The following is a 21,749-nucleotide window of genomic DNA, read 5'->3' on the forward strand; positions in this document are numbered from 1 at the left end:
GTGGCTCACACCTGTGTTCCCAGCACTTTGGGAGGCTGAGGCTGGCAGATTGCTTTGGGACCAGCCTGGGATTTGAGACCAGCCTGGGCAATCTGTCTCTACTAAAAATACAAAAAACATTAGCCAGTGTGATGGCACACATCTGTGGGTGCAGCTACTTGGGTGGCTGAGGTGGGAGGATCACTTGACCCTGGGAGTTGGAGGTTGCAGTGAGTAAAGATTGGTCATGCCACCCACTCCAGCCTGGGCAACAGAGGGAGACCCCTTCTGAAGGAAAAAAAAAAAAAAAATCTGAATTTTTCTAAATTTTTTGGCTATTATGAATAAAACTGCTGTTAACATTTGTATACATTTTTTTTTTTTTTGAGACATGCTCTGGCTCTGAGCCCAGATTGGAGTATGGTGGCATGATCTCAGCTCATTGCAACCTCTGCCTCTCAGGCTGAAGTGATCCTGCCACCTCTGCCTCCTGAGTAACTGTGAGCACAGGTGCGTGCCACCACACCCAGCTAATTTTTTTTTGTTTATGTAGAGACAGGGTTTGGCCATGTTGCCCAGGCTGGTCTCGAACTCTTGGGCTCAAGCGATCTGCTCACCTCAGCTTCCCAAAGTGCTGCAATTACAGGTGTGAGCCACTGCACCCAGCTGATATACAAGTTTTTGTGTGAACATGTTATTTTTCTGGATAAATGCCCAAGAATGCAGTTGCTGATTCATATGGTGTGTATTGATTTTTTTAATTAAAAAGAAAAAGGAAAACAGAAGTAAAATAACAAATTATGTGGTTCCTTTTCTCTTTTTTTTGAGGAAATTTTCCTCTGTCTCCCAGGCTGGAGTGCAATGGCATAATCTCAGCTTATTGCAACCTTTGCCTCCTGGGCTCGAGTGATTCTCCCACCTCAGCCTCCTGAGTAGCTGGAACTACAGGCGAATGCCCAGCTAATTTTTATATTTTTTTGTAGAGATGAGGTTTTACCATGATGCCCAGGCTGGTCTTTTTTTTTTTTTTTTTTTTTTTTTGAGACGGAGTCTCACTCTGTCGCCGGGGCAGGAGTGCAGTGGCCGGATCTCAGCTCACTGCAAGCTCCGCCTCCCGGGTTCACGCCATTCTCCTGCCTCAGCCTCTGGAGTAGCTGGGACTACAGGCGCCCGCCACCTCGCCCGGCTAGTTTTTTGTATTTTTAGTAGAGACGGGGTTTCACCGTGTTAGCCAGGATGGTCTCGATCTCCTGACCTCGTGATCTGCCCGTCTCGGCCTCCCAAAGTGCTGGGATTACAGGCTTGAGCCACCGCGCCCAGCCCCAGGCTGGTCTTGAACCCTGGACTCAAGTGATCTTCCAGCCTTGGCCTCCCAGAGTGCTGGGATTACAGGCATGAGCCTCTGTACCTGGCCATGATTTATTTGTAGAGTACTTACACTCTACATTCTTGGTGCGCGTAACTTATTTACTGTGATTTCTGGTGCCTTGCTGTAGATATCGAAGCAATAATAGTTTCTGAGATGGTATAGTTTTCCTTGTCTCATCTGATCTGTGCATATATTGCAAATACTAATTAATATTCATAACCCACTAGGAGGCAAATAATGGTTACCTCCAGTGAGGTTAGCTCCTTCTTTAGATAGATAGGTTGAGGCATGGATATTATAGAATTTGTCCAAGGTTATAGCATGAGTCACTGTGTTCTGACTCAGATTCATTCAGATTTACTAATTCTTTCTCCCTCTCCTCATCTCTTGAATCAGATCTTTTTAATTATGACTTTCGAGGTGTGAGGACATGAAAAGAGCTTTTTTTTCTTTTTCTGTATTTTATTTTATTTTATTCTATTTTATTATTCTATTTTATTTTATTTTTTATTTTTTATTTTTATTTATTTTTTTTATTTATTTTTTTTTTGAGACGGAGTCTCACTCTGTCTCTGGGGCTGGAGTGCAATGGCTGGATCTCAGCTCACTGCAAGCTCCGCCTCCCGGGTTCATGCCATTCTCCTGCCTCAGCCTCTGGAGTAGCTGGGACTACAGGCGCCGGCCTCCTTGCCCGGCTAGTTTTTTGTATTTTTTAGTAGAGACGGGGTTTCACAGTGTTAGCCAGGATGGTCTCGACCTCCTGACCTCGTGATCCGCCCGTCTCGGCCTCCCAAAATGCTGGGATTACAGGCTTGAGCCACCGCGCCCGGCCTTATTTTTTATTTTATTTTAGTGAGACGGAGTCTTACTCTGTGGCCCAGGCTGGAGTAGAGTGGCGCGATCTTGGCTCACTGCAAGCTCTGTCTCCCAGGTTCATGCCATTCTCCTGCCTCAGCCTTCTGAGTAGCTGGGACTGCAGGCGCCGGCCACCACGCCCGGCTAATTTTTTTTTTGTATTTTTAGTAGAGACGGGGTTTCACCATGTTAGCCAGGATGATCTCGATCTCCTGACCTCGTGATCTGCCTGCCTCGGCGTCCCAAAGTGCTGGGATTACAGGTGTGAGTCACTGTGCCCAGCCCTTTTTCTGTATTTTATAGAAGCAGTATTATATAATGGTTAGAGCACTATACAATACTGCTCATTGGACAACAGATTTGATTTTGAATCTCTCCTTCACTTAGGTGAGTCATTTAGCCTCTTTAAGCCGAGTTTTCTGATCTGTGAAACGGGAATAACAGTACCCATCTTCATAGTATCATTGTGAGGAAAAAGTGAGATAAAGTGTTTAGCACTACCAAGTGTGTAGCAAATGTTCAATGAATATTAGATAATATGTTGCTTTAAGTATATTTACGTGTTACATTCTATCACTTGTCTTTATCAGTTCATATGTAATTGGATACATACTGGGATTCTTTTTTTTTTTTTAATACTGGGATTTTTCTGCCATGTACTTAAGAAGGCTGTAAGATTGCTGTTACTTTTTTTTTTTTTTTTTTGAGATGGAGTTTTGCTCTTGTTGCCCAGACTGGAGTGCAATGGTGCAATCTTGGCTCACTGCAACCTCCACTTCCCAGGTTGAAGCAATTCTCCTGCCTCAGCCTTCTAAGTATAGCTGGGATTATAGGCATGCACCACCATGCCTGGCTGATTTTGTATTTTTGGTAGAGACAGGGTTTCTCCATGTTGGTCAGGCTGGTCTTGAACTCCCGACTTTAGGTGATCCACCCGCCCCAGCCTCCCAAAGTGCTGGGATTATAGATGTGAGCCACCACGCCTGGCTTTTTTTTTTTTTTTAAGACAGTCTTGCTTTGTCGCCAGCCTAGCCTGGAGTGCAGTGGTGTGATCTTGGCTCACTGCAACCACCGTCTCCTAGGTTCAAGTGAATTCTCCTGCCTCAGCCTCCTGAGTTGCTGGGATCACAGGTGCACGCCACTATGCCCAGCTAATTTTCATATTTTTAGTAGAGACGGGGTTTCACTGTGTTGACCAGGCTGGTCTCGAACTCCTGACTTCAAGTGATCTGGCCGCCTCTGCTTCCTAAAGTTCTGGAATTACAGGCATGAGCCACTGTTCCCGACTGATGGTTTCTTTTAGAGAGATGAGGTTTCTCATCAGGGTGCCGTGTGGCTCATGCCTGTAATCCCAGCACTTTGGGAGGCTGAGGTGGGAGGATTCCTTGAGCCCAGGAGTTTGAGACCAGCCTGGGCACATAGTGAAACCTTGTATTTACAAAAAATAAAGATAATTACTGGAGTGTAGTTGTATGCACCTGTAGTCCCAGCTACTGGGGAGGCCGAGATGGGAAGATCACTTACTCCTGGGAAGTCAAGTCCGCAGTTCAGTTGAGATCCTGCCACTGCACTTCAGCCTGGGTGACAGAGTGAGTTCCTGTCTCAAAAAACAAAAAAAGAGATGACGTCTCTCTGTGTTCTCTATGTTGTGGGCTGGTCTTGAACTCCTGGCCTCAAGCAGTTCTCCTCCATTAGCCTCCTGAGTTAGCTGGATTACAGGGGTGGTCTACCTTGCTTGACTCTCAATGTTATATATAATTATTTAAGAATAGGAAGCAGGCCAGGCCCAGTGATTTCAGCACTTTGGGAAGGAGAGGTGGGCAGATCACCTGAGGTCAGGAGTTTGAGACCAGCCAGGCTAACATGGTAAAACCCTGTTTCTACTAAAAATACAAAAAATTAGTCAGGTGGGGTGGCACATGCCTGTAATCCCAGCTACTCAGAAGGCTGAGGTGGAAGAATCGCTTGAACCTGGGAGGTGGAGGTTGCAGTGAGCCGAGATCATGCCATTGCACTCCAGCTTGGGCAACAAGAGCGAAACTCTGCTAAAAAAAAAAAAAAAAAAAAAAAAAAAAAAGAACCAATGCTGCATTATATTTATTATACTATTAATTTATAGGAAAATTTTAAGTTTCTTCTGAATTAATTCATATTTTCTCAGGCACATATTCATAGAAAAATAGAAAGTGATCCTAAACTATTGATTTCTCCCTTTAATCTGCTCCCCCACCCACAAACATACACATACAGTAGAACCCTTCTCAATAAGTGTCTCCACTATCCACTTGGGACTTAGGCCCAAAACTTAGGAATCACTCTTAATTTCTCTCTCACACCTCACATACACTGCATCTGTAATTCCCTTAGCTGTTTCTCCAAAATATATTCTGAGTATAACTATTCATCTCTTACATTGCTATAACCCTGGCCCAAATTCCCATCATTTTGTCATTTCCTTAGCTAAAATCCTCTAATAGTAACCCATTACACTTAATAAAATCCAAATTTTATCATGGTCTGCTGGTACCAACCTGTCTTTATTCTCTCCCTTGTTAGTGGTGCTTCAGCCATGTTGGCCTTATTTCTGGCTTTCACATGCACTAAGCTTACCTGTTAGGGACCTTAGTACTTGGTACTCTTCATTCTCCTTGAAATATTTTTTTTCACCTGCCTCTTTTCTCAGGGTTTCTATTTCAAGATGCCAGTCTTAACTCAAATGTCATCTCAGAGAGGCTTTCTCTGGCCACCCCAGGTAAAAGGTTGTGTGTGTTATTTTCTTTCACCTACCATATTTTCCTTTTAGCCCTTTTCAGTACTTGAAAGTATTATTAATATGTAATTTTATAAAAATCACATAAGCTTTTGGGGGGTAAGAATGTTCTTCTTTACTAGAGTATCCTCAGTGCCTAGAAAAGTGCCAAGTACATAATATCTGCTTAATCAATGCTTGTTTGGTTATTTATCAGTGCTTTTACATCCTTCCCCATCCTTAAGTGTTCTTTTTTTTTTTTTTGAGACGGAGTCTCGCTCTGTCGCCCAGGCTGGAGTGCAGTGGCCGGATCTCAGCTCACTGCAAGCTCCGCCTCCCGGGTTTACGCCATTCTCCTGCCTCAGCCTCCCGAGTAGCTGGGACTACAGGCGCCGCCACCTCGCCCGGCTAGTTTTTTGTATTTTTAGTAGAGACGGGGTTTCACCGTGTAGCCAGGATGGTCTCGATCTCCTGACCTCGTGATCTGCCCGTCTCGGCCTCCCAAAGTGCTGGGATTACAGGCTTGAGCCACTGCGCCCGGCCCCTTAAGTGTTCTTTATTTGGAAAGTTGGGGAAATGGAATCCAGCTTCTACTCAGATTTAAATAACTGGGTTCTTAAATCTAATGCCTTTTTTTGATTGGCCAAGAAATGTGATTGGCATGGTAGGGTGGCATCTCGGCCTTTTAGCGTAAGAACTCTGCATTTAATAATTTGACTTCTTTTCTTGAAGCCTCGAGGGAAATTTTTTCTTTCCCTATTTTAGTCAGCCAAGAACCTGACCTGGGCTGACTCTAAGATTGGAAAACACTGAACACAGTATCTACTGAGCCAAGCAAGGATTGGGAGTGTAGCTCTAATACTATCTGAAGGAAAAGCCTGAATTCAAATCCTGTTTAGGCTCCTGACTCATCTGTGAATCTAGATGAATTTCTTAACCTCTTCCAGGTTTTGTTTTTCTTAATTGTTTGATGAGTAATCACATCTGTCCTAGGACTTGTGAAGATTCCTGGGTTAATGTTGTCAAAGCTTTTTTTTTTTTTTTTTGAGACAGAGTCTCTGTCACCTAAGATGGAGTGCAACGGCATGATCTCGGTTCACTGCAACATCCACTTCCCAGGTTCAAGCGATTCTCCTGCCTCAGCCTCCCGAGTAGCTGAGACTATAAGCGTGCCACCACGCCCAGCTAATTTTTGTATTTTTAGTACAGATGGGCTTTCACCATGTTGGCCAGGCTAGTCTCGAACTCCTGACCTCAGGTGATCCATCCACCTAGGCCTCCCAAAGTGGTGGGATTACAGACGTGAGCCACCGCGCCCGGCCCTTTACAATATTCTTGCTGTAGCTCCAGGGGTTTCCAGGAAGAACTGGGGGCAATGTGGTGCTCCCAGGAAAGAGTTGGACTCTTTCTCAAAGACTGTGCAGAGAATAGAAAGATGGTGATCCTTTATGATTTGAAACTGGCCCTACTCCAACCTCCTGATATTATTGGTGGATGAAAGGTATGTTGTTGCCAAAGTCATTAGGTCTGTTTGAGGCAGCTGGTTTCAGTTCCCATTTCTGGGGTTAAGCTGTTTTGCCTCTGTGAAATTTCTTCCATCAGAAACTACTCTTTTTTTGTTGCTTGCTAATAGGAAATATTTTGCCATTTCTGTACATTTAAGAGTAGCCTTCGGCCGGGCGCGGTGGCTCAAGCCTGTAATCCCAGCACTTTGGGAGGCCGAGACGGGCGGATCACGAGGTCAGGAGATCGAGACCATCCTGGCTAACACAGTGAAACCCCGTCTCTACTAAAAATACAAAAAATTAGCCGGGCGAGGTGGCGGGCGCCTGTAGTCCCAGCTACTCGGGAGGCTGAGGCAGGAGAATGGCGTGAACCTGGGAGGCGGAGGTTGCAGTGAGCTGATACCCGGCCACTGCACTCCAGCCTGGGTGACAGAGCAAGACTCCGTCTCAAAAAAAAAAAAAAAAAAAAAAAAAAAGAGTAGCCTTCTTGGTCTTCCTGATTCTTTTGATAGCTTGAAACCAAAAAAGTGAGCTTCAGTTTCTTCTTGGTTTAGTGCTTTCCTCCTTGTTCTTCCTTCACTTTTAAGGAGTTCTTGTGTTCTCAGTGCATTGTTTTCTCCAGAATAATTTACAGATAAAACTTTGTTTCTTTTTTCTTCATCCTTCTGAGGTAAGTGGGAGTAAGGAAAATTGTCAGTCTCAAATTTGGGTCTTATGGCTTTCTATTTCCGGTTTTGATCACACTTTGTTTTAAGCACAAGCTTTCCCGTGTTTCAGACATTAGGCAGCATCATTGTGAGTTACTTAAGCTCTAGTAAGCAAAACCTGTAGCAGGAAAGCTGGTGCTTCACATGTCCCCCCTTATTTTAATTATAGTAATTAGAATTTACTCGGTTTTTTATCTTCAAAACATTTTGTAAAATGGTTAGCCCATTTGTGATATACCCTGTAGATAGGTCAGTTTTATTTTGAGTTTATATATAAAAAAAAACTAATGCTGCTGCATGTGTGCAGTAGAGGTGCAAGTTCTGTCTGTTGGCAGTTTATTTCTGGGATTTTGGCTTCTTATAAAGAAAGGGACTGTGTGTAATTTTAATTGTATTAATCTTAGTTCTGTTGAATTATTTGTTTTCAATTTGTCTAGTGGTTAATTAGAGATAATATACTCTGTGATTCTTCTTTATAATCACTGTAGTTTCCTTTGCAATCTTTCTCTTAGAACCGTAGGTGCCAGACTTCTTTGTGTGAACTTCTGTTTATCATATACTCTGGTTATTGTTCTATCTTGAGTTTTACTTTGAAAAGTAGTAATCTTTTTTTTTTTTTGAGACGGAGTCTTGCTCTTTCGCCCGGGCTGGAGTGCAGTGGCCGGATCTCAGCTCGCTGCAAGCTCCGCCTCCCGGGTTTTACGCCATTCTCTTGCCTCAGCCTCCGGAGTAGCTGGGACTACAGGCGCCCGCCACCTCGCCCGGCTAGTTTTTTGTATTTTTAGTAGAGACGGGGTTTCACCGTATTAGCCAGGATGGTCTCGATCTCCTGACCTCGTGATCCGCCCGTCTCAGCCTCCCAAAGTGCTGGGATTACAGGCTTGAGCCACCGCGCCCGGCCGAAAAGTAGTAATCTTATATTGGAATTTTATAACCCATTTCTCCTAAGATTCTTCAAGGATTTTATTCCTTTAAGATAGAAGGAAGGTATTATTACTTTCAGTTTACATATTGGAGGAAAACTTGAAATTCAGCGAGGATATGATTTGTCCAAGATTATATAACAAGCCAGCGATAAAAATCAGTTATTGAAGCTTCTTACCTCTTAGTCTTATATTTATTTATTTATTTATTTGAGAGGGAGTCTCGCTCTGTCACCCAGTCTGGAGTGCAGTGGCCGGATCCCAGCTCACTGCAAGCTCCGCCTCCTGGGTTGACACCATTCTCCTGCCTCAGCCTCCTGAGTAGCTGGGACTACAGGCGCCTGCCACCTCGCCCGGCTAGTTTTTTGTATTTTTTTTTTTAGTAGAGACGGGATTTCACCGTGTTAGCCAGGATGGTCTCAATCTCCTGACCTCGTGATCCACCCGTCTCGGCCTCCCAAAGTGCTAGGATTACAGGCTTCAGCCACCACGCCTGGCCATCTTTATTTATTAAATCACTGATTCTTGTTATGGACTTGATTGATACCCCTATATCCCCAGATTGCAGGATCAGCTTTCTTAGGGAGTAAATTAGGATGAAGGTTTTGTGTTTAGTATTCTCAAGCTTGAAAGGTGTAATATCCCATATTCTTATCTCTGCTATCAGAATATCCACTGCCTCTGTACTTTGTTCTTAATATTCTGTGTTTCAAATAGGAGGATAAAAAAATTTTACTGCCATTTTTGAGGGTTTTTTTTTTTCTTTCCTGCCTATAGTTGAGGTAGTGATGGATTAGTCCTTTGCTTACTCTGTTGCCTGGCTCTCTTGTGATCAATGATATTTGCATAATGAAATTACTGGCTGAAATTAGGTTGGTAATGGTGCAAAACCTTTTCTTTACTTTTTTTTTTTTTTTTTTTTGAGACAGGGTCTCACTCTGTCATCCAGGCTGGAGTTCAGTGGCATGATCTTGGCTCACTGCAACCTCTGCCTCCCGAGTTCAAGCAATTCTCCCACCTCAGTCTCCTGAGTAGCTGGGATTATAGGGGCGTGCCACGACGCCTGGCCAATTTTTGCATTTTTAGTAGAGATGGGGTTTCACCATCTCGGCCAGGCTGGTCTCGAACTCCTGACCTGAAGTGATCCACCTGCCTTGGCCTCCCAAAGTGCTGGATTACAGGCGTGAGCCACCGTGCCCGGCCTAGGTTTTTCTTTTTAAGATATTTGACTTGTAGAAATTGAATTTATGACTTTGAACTCATAACCACCACACTTTCTAAAACTCCAGATGTTGCTGTTTATGATAGTTTTGGGTTCATTTGGGATCTTTTCACAACTCTGAATATAAGTAAATATATATATTCATGCTCTTTTATGCTAGACATTGTGCTAGGTACTGGGACTATGACAGATATGTTTTTTGCCCTCACAGAGTTTATAATCTAGTGAGGAAGAAATTCGAGTCCTAAGAAAGGATTACCAGTGTGATAAAATAAATTTATTTTGAGATATCTTTGGTTACCTAAATTTATTAATTTAATTTCCATATTTTCTGAAAAACTTCTTGTTAGAGTATTGAGCAGATAGTGGGTTTTCTCTGGAAAATTCTTGATATTTGTCAGCTAGATATTAGTAGATACTAGGTAGTGTTTTGTTTTGTTTTGTTTTGTTTTTTGAGAGGGAGTCTGGCTGTGTCACCCAGGCTGGAGTGCAGTGGCGGGATCTTGGCTCATTGCAACCTCTGCCTCCCGGGTTCAAGTGATTCTCCTACCTCAGCCTCCTGAGTATCTGGGATTGCAGGCATGTGCCACCATGCCCAGCTGATCTTTGTGTTTTTAGTGGAGATGGGGTTTCACCGTTTTGGTCAGACTGGTCTTGCACTCCTGACCTCGTGATCTGCCCGCCTCGGCCTCTCAAAGTGCTGGGATTACAGGCATGAGTGACTGCCCAGCCATATTAGGTTGGGTAGTGTTTTAGTTACCTATTAATGTTCAAAAAAACCACCACAAAATTAGTGGCTTAAAATGATAAAAATTTATTTTGTCTCATAATTACTTGGGTTAGGAATTTGGGCAGGACTTGTCTGGATGGTCCTTCTCCCCTGTGTAGCATCAGTTGTGCTTCATTCGTCTGCTTTCAGCTGGTGGTTGGGCTAGGTTAGAAGGTCTAAGAAGGTTTCACTCATTTGCTTGGTATCTTGATAGTCTTCCACGTGGCTTCCCTCTCTCCACATGGTATCGTATCATTCAGGTCCTCTCTGAGTCTTGCTCAGTTGCCCAGGCTGGAGTGCAGTGGCACAAGCTGGGCTCACTGCAACCTCCACCTCCTGGGTTCAAGTGATTCTCTTGCCTCAGCCTCTCAAGTAGCTGGGAGTACAGGCACGCATCACCATGCCGGGCTATTTTTGTTTGTTTTTTGAGTCAGGGCCTTGCTCTGTCACCCAGGCTGGAGTGTGGTGGCATGATCATGGCTCACTGCAGCCTCAACCTCCCGGACTCAGGATAGCCTCCCACCTCAGCCTTCTGAGTAGCTGGAACCACAGGCATATGCCACCATGCCCAGCTAATTTTAAACAATATTTTGTAGAGACGGGGGTCTCACTGTGTTGACCAGGCTGATCTTGAATTCCTGGACTCAAACAATCCTCCCACCTCAATCTGCCAGGGCAGGGATTACAAGTGTGAGCCACTGTGCCTGGCTGGTTTTATTTTTTGTTTTTAAAAAGGTGACAGTGGTAAGATCTTTTATATGAAATGGTTTGGAGACCTCTACAGTGGACAGTCTCATTTTGCCTAGCAGAATTTGTTTTAAATTTAATTTGTCTGACTGTTTACAGGGCTTTGTGGCCTAAACTTTTTATTTTTAGAAATTAAATGTTGTGTGTTCTTATTACCATTTTCTGTCTGTCTTGTCTTGTCTTTTTCTTTTCTCTTCTTTTCTTTTCCTTTCTTCTTTCTTGAGATGGAATCTCACTCTGTCCCCCAGGCTGGAGTACAGTGGTGCGATCTCGGCTTACTGCATCCTCTGTGTCCTGGGTTCAAGCTATTCTCCTGCCTCAGCCTCCTGAGTAGCTGAGACTACAGGCACATGTCACCGTGCCTGGCTAATTTTTAAAATTTATTTATTTATTTTTTGAGATGGAGTTTCGCTCTTGTTGCCCAAGCTAGAGTACAATGATGTGATCTCTGCTCACCACAACTTCCTCCTCCCGGGTTCAAGCAATTTTCCTCCTTCAGCCTCCCAAGTAGCTGGGATTACAGGCATGCGCCACCACAACTGGCTAATTTTGTATTTTTAGTAGAGACAGGGTTTCTCCAAGTTGGTCAGGCTGGTCTCAAACTCCTGACCTCAGGTGATCCACCTGCCTCAGCCTCCCAAATTGCTGGGATTACAGGCGTGAGCCACCGCACCCAGACCTTATTACCACTTTCATACCAATTCTTCATCACAGAATGAAGCTATTATTCTACTATAAGCATTTTTCACATGGTAAATATTTTGATCCTTGTGGTAGCCCTGTGATATACATACTATCAAGTCACATTTTATGGATGAGGAAACTGAGGTATAGTCAGGTTAAGTAACTGTTCTAGAAATCAAGATACCATCATATACCAAGAAAAGGATGGAGCTGGAAGTCAATCAACCATTCTGACTGCAGGGCCCATATATATGACTATACTATACCGTCTCTAATTTGGGTGTTATGGATAATAACAATAAAATAAACATCACTCATGACTTCTCCATCTAGAGTTAACCAGTTAGCATTTTGCCATATCTTTGGATATCCTTTGCACACAATAGATACACAATTCAGGGAATAGTTGGAGTTTTTCTGCCTCTAGGTGTGTTTGCCTTCGGAATGTGTTGTTTCCTGTTCTAAATTTATGATGCTTTTCCCCACATTCTCTGTACCCCTGCAAATTCAGTCTAGTCTAAGAGTCACACAAGAGCTGTATGGAGTCAGGTGTGGGTGCTGGCTTGTGGTGCTTACAATTTGAACTTTGGTCCTACATGAGGTCGCTTGAAGTATCCTGAAATGCCCATAGGAAAGTCCTATTAATAAAAACAAAGCTGCCAGTCGTAGGAAAGCCTGTGTATTTCCATCCGTATGGAGTTTCCAACGAGTACTGGGGCAGTTTTAGGCTTCTAATTAAAAGCCTGAAATTTTGTAGTTAATTTTCCATTTGGGTAAACTTTACTTATGCAAGTGGTCTTAAAATTAGTATTTAAAGGATTTTTAAAAAAATAATTATGGCCGGGCGCGGTGGCTCAAGCCTGTAATCCCAGCACTTTGGGAGGCCGAGACGGGTGGATCACGAGGTCAGGAGATCGAGACCCTCCTGGCTAACACGGTGAAACCCCGTCTCTACTAAAAATACAAAAAAAAAACTAGCTGGGCGAGGTGGCGGGCGCCTGTAGTCCCAGCTACTCGGGAGGCTGAGGCAGGAGAATGGCGTAAACCCGGGAGGCGGAGCTTGCAGTGAGCTGAGATCCGGCCACTGCACTCCAGTCCGGGAGACAGAGCGAGACTCCGCCTCAAAAAAAAAAAAAAAAAAAAAATAATTATATCCTTAGGTTAAATCAAGTTATGGAATATATGTCAGTATTACATGGTTGGTTTGACTCTTAGACTTTGCCCACATAGGCATAGCAAAGTGGAAGAGAGATGTAGTTACTCACATAAATGAGGAAATTGGACTCCATTTTAACAGCTTCTTACAGGTCTATAGTTTTCTGAATCACACTTCTAAATGCAATAGGAAGGGGAAGATTTGGGGTATGAAATATTAGTCAGGTTTTAGATACAACTCTAAATTGTTGGTTCTGGTTTTTAATTCACTTCACCTATGTAGAGGGAGCCCACATCACAATGAATTATTTTTGCCACATAAATATACTTGATTGTCTCCCTGAGCACTTTTTACTTTGTTTTCTGGTAACAGCCTTTGGCCTAATTCTTAGAAATCTGCTACTCTTGGGAATTGTGGTGTCTCTGGGGTTTCAGTTGGCCCTATTGTTTGATGAGGGAAACCATAGTGAACCTCAGAGAGGATTCAGTAGTAATAAAAACAACAGCAACAAGATTCATATTTCCACAGCTCTTTTCTTATTTGGAGCCTTATAACAACCCTGTGAAGCAGACATTGTGATCCTGTTTTACAAAGGAGGAAACTAAGCCTCAAAGAGGTTAAGTATTCCCAAAGTCGTATAGCTAGAAGGTGGAGTAAAATTGCTGACATAAGATAATCAGATTGCACAAGGAACCTCTAAATCTAACTTTTTTTTTTTTTGTTTTTTTTTTTTTTGAGACGGAGTCTCGCTCTGTCGCCCAGGCTGGAGTGCAGTGGCCGGATCTTGGCTCACTGCAAGCTCCGCCTCCTGGGTTCACGCCATTCTCCTGCCTCAACCTCCGTAGTAGCTGGGACTACAGGCGCCCGCCACCTCGCCCGGCTAGTTTTTTTGTATTTTTTTTTTTTTTTTGAGACGGAGTCTCGCTCTGTCACCCAGGCTGGAGTGCTGTGGCCGGATCTCAGCTCACTGCAAGCTCCGCCTCCTGGGTTCACGCCATTCTCCTCCCTGAGCCTCCCGGGTAGCTGGGACTACAGGCGCCGCCACCTCGCCCGGCTAGTTTTTTGTAGTTTTTAGTAGAGACGGGGTTTCACCGTGTTAGCCAGGATGGTCTCGATCTCCTGACCTTGTGATCCGCCCGTCTCGGCCTCCCAAAGTGCTGGGATTACAGGCTTGAGCCACCGCGCCCGGCCTTTTTTTTGTATTTTTTAGTAGAGACGGGGTTTCACCGTGTTAGCCAGGATGGTCTCAATCTCCTGACCTCGTGATCTGCCCGTATCAGCCTCCCAAAGTGCTGGGATTACAGGCTTGAGCCACCGCACCCGGCCTAAATCTAACTTTTAATTCCCACTGGGTTGTGGCATACTCTTTAAATGGTTTTTATGAGTAGTCAGTAAATATAATTATCTCTTAGAGAAAATCTGGAAAGGTGGTTGCCTTCTCACCTTTGGAAAGTAAATCAGTCATGTTATTGGGAGTGGGCGTATGTGTGTGTGGAAATGGGATGGAATCTTGGTATTTGTCTTTTTTTTTTTTTAGACAGGGTCTCACTCTATTATCTGGGCTGAAGAGTGCAGCGGTACAATCATGACTCACTGCAGTCTTGACCTCCTGGATTCAAGGAACCTTCCCATCTTGGCCTCCCACTATGCCTGACCGGCATTTGTCTTACCTACATATCCTAGCCATGTCTTTAACTTCTACTTGGATAAGCTTTTGATGATTGAGAATTGATTTTGGGGACTGTGTGACAGTATCACAAAGACTATTCTTATTCTTGGTAACCTTTGTCTCAGTCTGCTTTACTTTAAGGGACAGATTGGGAAACTTGTTTCTTCTTCCTTTTTAAAAGAGGAATGAAAAACACAATTGACTGGCACTTCCTCCTCATCAGTAGCCCTGTCTAACTTCAGTTTGACTTAGCTTCCTTTGTTCTTTACAGGGAACACAGTAAAATCTCTTCTCAGGTGGCTGGTAAGAGCATATCAGGAGAGAAGTCCCTTATCCTTTTAAAGCAACAGCAATTTTTTTTTTTTTTTTTTTTTGAGACAGAGTCTCGCTCTGTCGCCCAGGCGGGAGTGCAGTGGCCAGATCTCAGCTCACCGCAAGCTCCGCCTCCCAGGTTCACGCCATTCTCCTGCCTCAGCCTCCCGAGTAGCTGGGACTATAGGCGCCCGCCACGTTGCCCGGCTAGTTTTTTGTATTTTTTAGTAGAGACGGGGTTTCACCGTGTTAGCCAGGATGGTCTCAATCTCCTGACCTCGTGATCCACCCGTCTCGGCCTCCCAAAGTGCTGGGATTACAGGCTTGAGCCACCGCGCCCGGCCTAGCAACAGCAAATATTTTTCTTCAGACGAAAGAGAGATTGTTTTACTCCCTCTGACTTCTTCCCATCAGTAAAGCTTTCTCTTGTTTCAGCTTTTAGTGTGTTTAGGTCCCTGGAAATTGATAGACATGTTCTTTGGTAATCCTGATCTTTAGATTTTTGTCTTGATATTGATATTTGTAGCTACTCTTTCCCCTTTCTGAATCCTGTAGGAATCTGAGGTTGCAGCACAGTTTTCTTAGTCATACAGTACTTCTTAGTCATACAGTACTTGTGAACTGTATTTTATTGTTCCTCTTGAGTAACAGGAGGTCAGAAGGTCGGTTTTATTTTTTTTTATTTTTAGGAATTGGAATACTGCTGTTTCTTACACAAGGTGCAAATCATTGGCCAGGCTGGTCTCAAACTCCTGACCTTGTGATCTGTAAGATTTAAATATTACAAAGTGCTGGTTTAAATGTATTTTTTTGAAAGTGCTTTTATATTTCACTGTTAAGACAAAGGACCCTCAAAATGTTCTGAACTTTTTTATGTTGGGTAAAATAATTGCAGTAGAGGGTTAAGGTAAACTAATAGGAACTGTATTTTTGGCACTTTCCTAGTTAGTAATTAATCACTTATGTGGCAGTTTGACCGAAGGGCAACCCTGGGTTCAGGTCTAGACTTCTGATCCTAATCTGTGAGTTGTCAGGGTTACTAAGGAGATGATTTCCTTCCTGTTAGTTCATCCTTAGCTTATTCAGGAGGTGGGCCTGAAAATGTTGATATTTCAGTACATATTTTTGCACTAATAAGTGATGATACAGCTCTGTATCATGAGGATACAGGCTAGAATTTGTTTCTTTGTCATTCCTTAGGTAACTCTGTGCTGTGTAGGACTAGGAACTTGGTGGGTGTTTTTGTTTTTGTTTTTGTTTTTGAGATGGAGTCTCACTCTGTCACCCAGGCTGGAGTTCAATGGTGCGGTCTTGGCTCACTGCAACCTCTGCCTTCCAGGTCCAAGCGATTCTCCCACCTTGGCCTCCCAAGTAGCTGGGACTACAGGCGTGAGCCATCACGCCTGGGTAATTTTTATGTTTTTAGTAGAGACGGGGTTTCACTATGTTGGCCAGGCTGGTCTCAAACTCCTGACCTTGTGATCTGCCCGCCTTGGCCTCCCAAGGTGCTGGGATTACAGGTGTGAGCCACCGCACCTGGCCAAACTTGGTGTTTTCTTACTGTGAAATCTTTCTGACTTTTACATCTTAGTACTCCAGTGAGAGAACTTCAACACAGGCTGTTAATGTTTATTTTTCTTTCTGTATTTGGATACATCTGGTTGTATACTCTTTAGATTGCAGCCTTTTGTGAAATGTAAAGAGTCAATTATTGCTTGGCTTTTTACAATAAGTAGTTACTACTTAAAAAAAAAAAATGAATGGTGGCCGGGCATAGTGGCTCACGCCTGTAATCCCAGCACTTTGGGAGGCTGAGGTGGGTGGATCACCGTAGGTCAGGAGTGCGAGACCAGCGTGACCAACATGGTGAAACCCTGTCTCTACTAAAAATACAAAAATTAGCCGGACATGGTGGCAGGCGCCTGTAGTCCCGGCTACTCAGGAGGCTGAGACAGGAGAATTGCCTGAACCCAGGAGGCAAAGGTCGCAGTGAGCCAAGATGGTGCCGCTACACTCCAGCCTGGGTGACAGAGTGAGACTCCGTCTCGAAAAAAAAAAAAGTGAAAGGTGAGGTTTGGGCTTCTGGTAATAATTCTTAAAATTAAAAAGTGAAAAAAAATAGAAACTTGCCTAATAAAATTATTAAATCACCAATAATGCCACCACTTAAAGACAACCATGGTTAGTATTTATTGTATTTCTTTTGTGTCCTTTTTCTCCAAATAATTTTTTTTTTTTTTTTGAGATGGAGAATCACTCTTTCGCCCAGGCTGGGGTGCAGTGATGCGATCCCACCACCACGCCCGGCTAATTTTTTGTATTTTTAGTAGAGACAGGATTTCACCATGTTAGCCAGTATGGTCTCGATCTCCTTACCTTGTGATCCACCAACCTCGGCCTCCTAAAGTGCTGGGATTACAGGCATGAGCCACTGTGCCCGGCTCTCCAAATTTTTTTTTTTTTTTTTTTTTTGAGACGGAGTCTTGCTCTGTCGCCCAGGCTGGAGTGCGGTGGCCGGATCTCAGCTCACTGCAAGCTCCGCCTCCCGGGTTCACGCCATTCTCCTGTCCCAGCCACCCGAGTAGCTGGGACTACAGGCGCCCGCCACCTCGCCCGGCTAGTTTTTTTTGTATTTTTAGTAGAGACGGGGTTTCACTGTGTTCGCCAGGATGGTCTCGATCTCCTGACCTCGTGATCCGCCCGTCTCGGCCTCCCAAAGTGCTGGGATTACAGGCTTGAGCCACCGCGCCTGGCCTCCAAATATTTTTTAAACAAAGTTGGGATTATACTGCATATAGAATTTTGTGTTCTTTTTTCACTTAACATGTACTTACTGCATAATTTAATTTTTTTTTTGGAGACAGAGTCTCGCTCCGTTGCCCAGGCTAGAGTGCAATGGCATGATTTCAGCTCACTGCAACCTCTGGCTCCCTGGTTCAAGTGATTCTCCTTCCTCAGCCCCCTGAGTGACTGGGATTACAGGCGCGTACCATCACGCCTGGCTAATTTTTGTATTTTTAGTAGAGACGAGGTTTCACCATGTTGGTCAGGATGGTCTCAATCTCTTGACCTCGTAATCCACCCACCTCAGCCTCCCAAAGTGCTGGGATTACAGGCTTGAGCCACCGCACCCGAGCATTTTGTTTGTTTGTTTTTTGAGATGGAGTTTCACTCTGTCACTCAGGCTGGAGTGTAGTGGCGCCGTCTCGGCTCACTGCAACCTCAGCCTCCTGGGTTCAAGCATTTCTCGTGCCTCAGCCTCCTGAGTAGCTGGGATTACAGGTGTGCACCACCATGCCCGACTAATTTTTGTATTTTCAGTAGAGATGGGGTTTCTCCATGTTGGCCAGGCTGATATCGAACTCCTGACCTCAAGTGATCTGCCTGCCTTGATCTCCCAAAGTACTGGGATTATAGGCGTGAGCCACCGTGCCTGGCCTCATGTAGTATTTTATTTTATTTTATTTTTGATTAATTAATTTGTTAATTTTTTTTTGTTTTTTTTGGAGATGGAGTTTCACTCTGGCACCCAGGCTAGAGTGCAGTGGTGTGATCTTGGCTCACTGCAACCTCCACCTCCCGGGTTCAAGCAATTCTCCATCCTCAGCCTCCTGAGTAGCTGGGATTACAGGTGCCTACCACCATGCCGGGCTAATTTTTGTATTTTTAGTAGAGATGGGGTTTCACCATTTTGGCTAGCCTGGCCTCGAACTCCTGACCTCAGGTGATCTGCCCGCCTTGGTCTCCCAAAGTGCTGAGATTACAGGTGTGAGCCACTGCACCTGGCCTAATTTTTGTCTTTTTAGTAGAGTAAATTTTGTATTTTTAGTACAGTAGGTTTTGCCATGTTGGCCAGGCTGGTCTTGAACTCCTGACCTCAGGTGATCCACCCACCTTGGCCTTCCAAAATGCTGGGATTGCCCCTGGTGTTGTTTAATATTTTAAACAAAATTTTTCATAAAGGTAACAGATTTACCTTTTTCAAAAACTAAAATTTCAGCACCTAGTGCAGTGGTTTGCACCAGCCTGGGGAACATAGCGAGACCCCATCTTTAAAATAATTTTAAGGCCGGGCACGGTGGCTCAAGCCTGTAATCCCAGCACTTTGGGAGGCTGAGATGGGTGGATCACGAGGTCAGGAGATCGAGACCATCCTGGCTACACGGTGAAACCCTGTCTCTACTAAAAAATACAAAAAACTAGCCGGGCGAGGTGGCGGGCGCCTGTAGTCCCAACTACTCGGGAGGCTGAGGTAGGAGAATGGCGTAAACCCGGGAGGTGGAGCTTGCAGTGAGCTGAGATCCGGCCACTGCACTCCCGCCTGGGCGACAGAGCGAGACTCCGTCTCAAAAAATAATAATAATAATTTTAAAAGTTAGCTACTCTGGAGGCTGAGGCAGGAGGATTGCTTGAGCCCAGCACTTTGAGGCTGCAGTGAGCCATGATTGCACCATCGCACTCCAGTCTGGGTGATAGAGTGATACCCTGTTTCTAAAAAAAAAAAAAACTACAAACATTCCATTTCAAAAACACTGACAGGTATTACATCCATTTTTGTTTCCATTTATCTAGTCCCTCCGGTCCCCAGTGCATTACCATTAGTTTTTCTTCTTATTCAAAAGTAGGTTTACTCAATATATTGTTTTGTACCTTGCTTTTTTCCCTCTCTCGACAATATATTTTGTACATCTGTTCTTATCAGTAGCCAGAGAATCTTCCTTGTCATAGATTAGTCATCCAGTACCCTTTAGATGGACAGCTGGGTTGTCCTCAGTTTTTGCTGTTGTAAACAATAAGACAGAATTAGTAGCTCCTCTGCACCAATTTTTAAGGGAAATTTATTATTTGTACAAGAAAGCCAGATAATACATGTAGAAATAATGATAGAATTAGAAAATCAATATTTTCAGCATCTCCCCCCATTAAAAAAGTACAAGAGAGAATCATTACTGAATGTTAAACCATTAAGTAAAAAGTTAAGAAGGAATAGTATATTTACATGATGCCAAATAATAGCCACAGATTACTAACTGTAAAGGGGGAGATACTCGTTTACAAAGAGAGGTCTGGCTGTTAACAACCTCAACCAAGTAATTGTATTTCAACAAATGATGCCTAATGATTGTACAGTCTGAAAATACGTGCCACCCGATGTACTCCACCTTGAGGTATATAGGCACATCAACTGTGATGCACTGTCACCAAAAACATGTAAACTAATGAAGATTTTAGACCTAACCTATTGTTTACAGGAAATAAAGGTATAGAGAGGAAGCTAAATGCTACTATGAGGAAGCAATCAGTTGAGTCTAGGATGTAAGGCATTCTAACAAGTCAACTATCCTAATCTTTTAGAAAAGCTAGTGTCAGCTGGGTACAGTAGCTCAGGCCTGTAATCCCAGCACTTTGTGAGGCTGAGGCGGGTGGATCACCTGAGGTCAGGAGTTCGAGACCAGCCTGGCCAACATGGCAAAACCTGGTGTCTACTAAAAATACAAAAATTAGCTGGGCGTGGTGGCAGGTGCCTGTAATCTCAGCTACTTGGGAGGCTGAGGCAGGAGAATTGCTTCAACCCAGGAGGCAGAGGTTGCAGTGAGCCGAGATTGCACTGTTATACTCCAACTTGGGCCACAAAGTGAGACTGTGTCCCCCGCCCCCCCCCCCGCGTCCCCCAAAAAAGCTAGTGTCACAAATGAAAACATAAAACGTGGAGGCCATTCTAGGATAAAGGAGACTAAAGAGACATAAACGTCCAAAGTCATTGCTTGAGTCTTGATTAGATTCTGGATTTTTTTTTTTTTTTTTTGAGACGGAGTTTCGCTCTGTGGCCCAGTCTGGAGTGCAGTGGCCAGATCTCAGCTCACTGCAAGCTCCGCCTCCCGGGTTCACACCATTCTCCTGCCTCAGCCTCCCGAGTAGCTGGGACTACAGGCGCCCGCCACCTCGCCCGGCTAGTTTTTTGTATTTTTTAGTAGAGACGGGGTTTCACCATGTTAGCCAGGATGGTCTCGATCTCCTGACCTCGTGATCCGCCCGTCTCGGCCTCCCAAAGTGCTGGGATTACAGGCTTGAGCCACCACGCCCGGCCTAGATTTTTTTTAAGTCAACCATAAATGAAATTTTTTTTGGCAATTGGGAAAATTCGAACAAGAACTGAAGTATTCTATGATAATTGGTATAGTAATGTTATTGTGGTTATGAGGCAGAACGTCCTTCTTCCTAGGAGGTGCATAGTGAAGTAAATATGCGGGGTTAAAGTGTCTTGATACCCACTGAAATAATTCCAAAATTATACAACAAAACAAAACAAAAAAACAACTTTGATATAGCCATATCTCTATCCATGGAGCTAGATGAGGCAAATTTGGCAAAATATTAACAATTATTGAGTCTAGGTGGAGAATAGTATATGTTTATTGTACTATTTTTTCAACTTTCCTATTTTTTGAAAACATTCATAGTGGAGTTGGAAGAAACATTTATGCCACAATGGATAACATTGTACATATGTAGATATTCTTTTGAAATACCATTTTATCAGGCTACATAGTCCAGTATATAGACCACAATTTGTTCTTCAATCATTGCACTTGTGTGTACTGTTCTGCTAGTTGCCATTTTAGTAGAATTTTAATTTGTGATGAAGTTTTTTCTTTGTAAGTCTTGTGGTAGATGAGAAAAAGAACCTGATTTTTTTTTTTCCTTCCCTTTCCTTCTCTGTCCTCTACCCTGGATCTTTAGTGGAGAGGAGAAAATGATACTCCCAAATAATCTTTTTTTTTTTTGAGATGGAGTCTCGCTCTGTCACCCAGGCACTAGAGTGCAGTGGCACTATGTCAGGTCTCTACAACCTCTGCCTCCTGGGTTCAAGCAATTCTCCTGCCTCAGTCTGATGAGTAGCTGGGTTTACAGGTGCTTGCCACCACACCCGGCTAATTTTTGTATTTTAGTAGAGATGGGGTTTCACCATGTTGGCCAGGCTGTCTCAAACTCCTGACCTCAAGCAATCCACCCTCCTTGGCCTCCCAAAGTTCAGGGATTACAGGCGTGAGCCACTGTGCCTGGCCTGATCCTTTCTTTAGATATAAGGTTGAGCTATGGAG

The 21,749-nt window shown here is 43.9% G+C and overlaps 1 protein-coding gene across 9 annotated transcripts in view; it reads left to right on the forward strand.

The window, feature by feature from the left end:
* AMBRA1 (autophagy and beclin 1 regulator 1) overlaps positions 1 to 21,749 on the forward strand; it is a 204,240-nt gene that overhangs the window by 23,714 nt on the left and 158,777 nt on the right. Inside the window, exon 1 of one of the 9 annotated variants that reach the window (XM_033204165.1) lies at positions 15,974 to 15,985. The exons of the other annotated variants lie outside the window; for them this stretch is intronic. The gene's annotated coding sequence lies outside the window, so the exon portion shown is untranslated. Of the gene's footprint in view, positions 1 to 15,973; positions 15,986 to 21,749 lie in introns of those variants that run through there. 9 annotated transcript variants of the gene reach the window in all.

This window comes from Trachypithecus francoisi, unplaced genomic scaffold (genome assembly GCF_009764315.1).
Source record: "Trachypithecus francoisi isolate TF-2019V2 unplaced genomic scaffold, Tfra_2.0 Lachesis_group8, whole genome shotgun sequence".
Lineage (NCBI taxonomy): Eukaryota > Metazoa > Chordata > Mammalia > Primates > Cercopithecidae > Trachypithecus > Trachypithecus francoisi.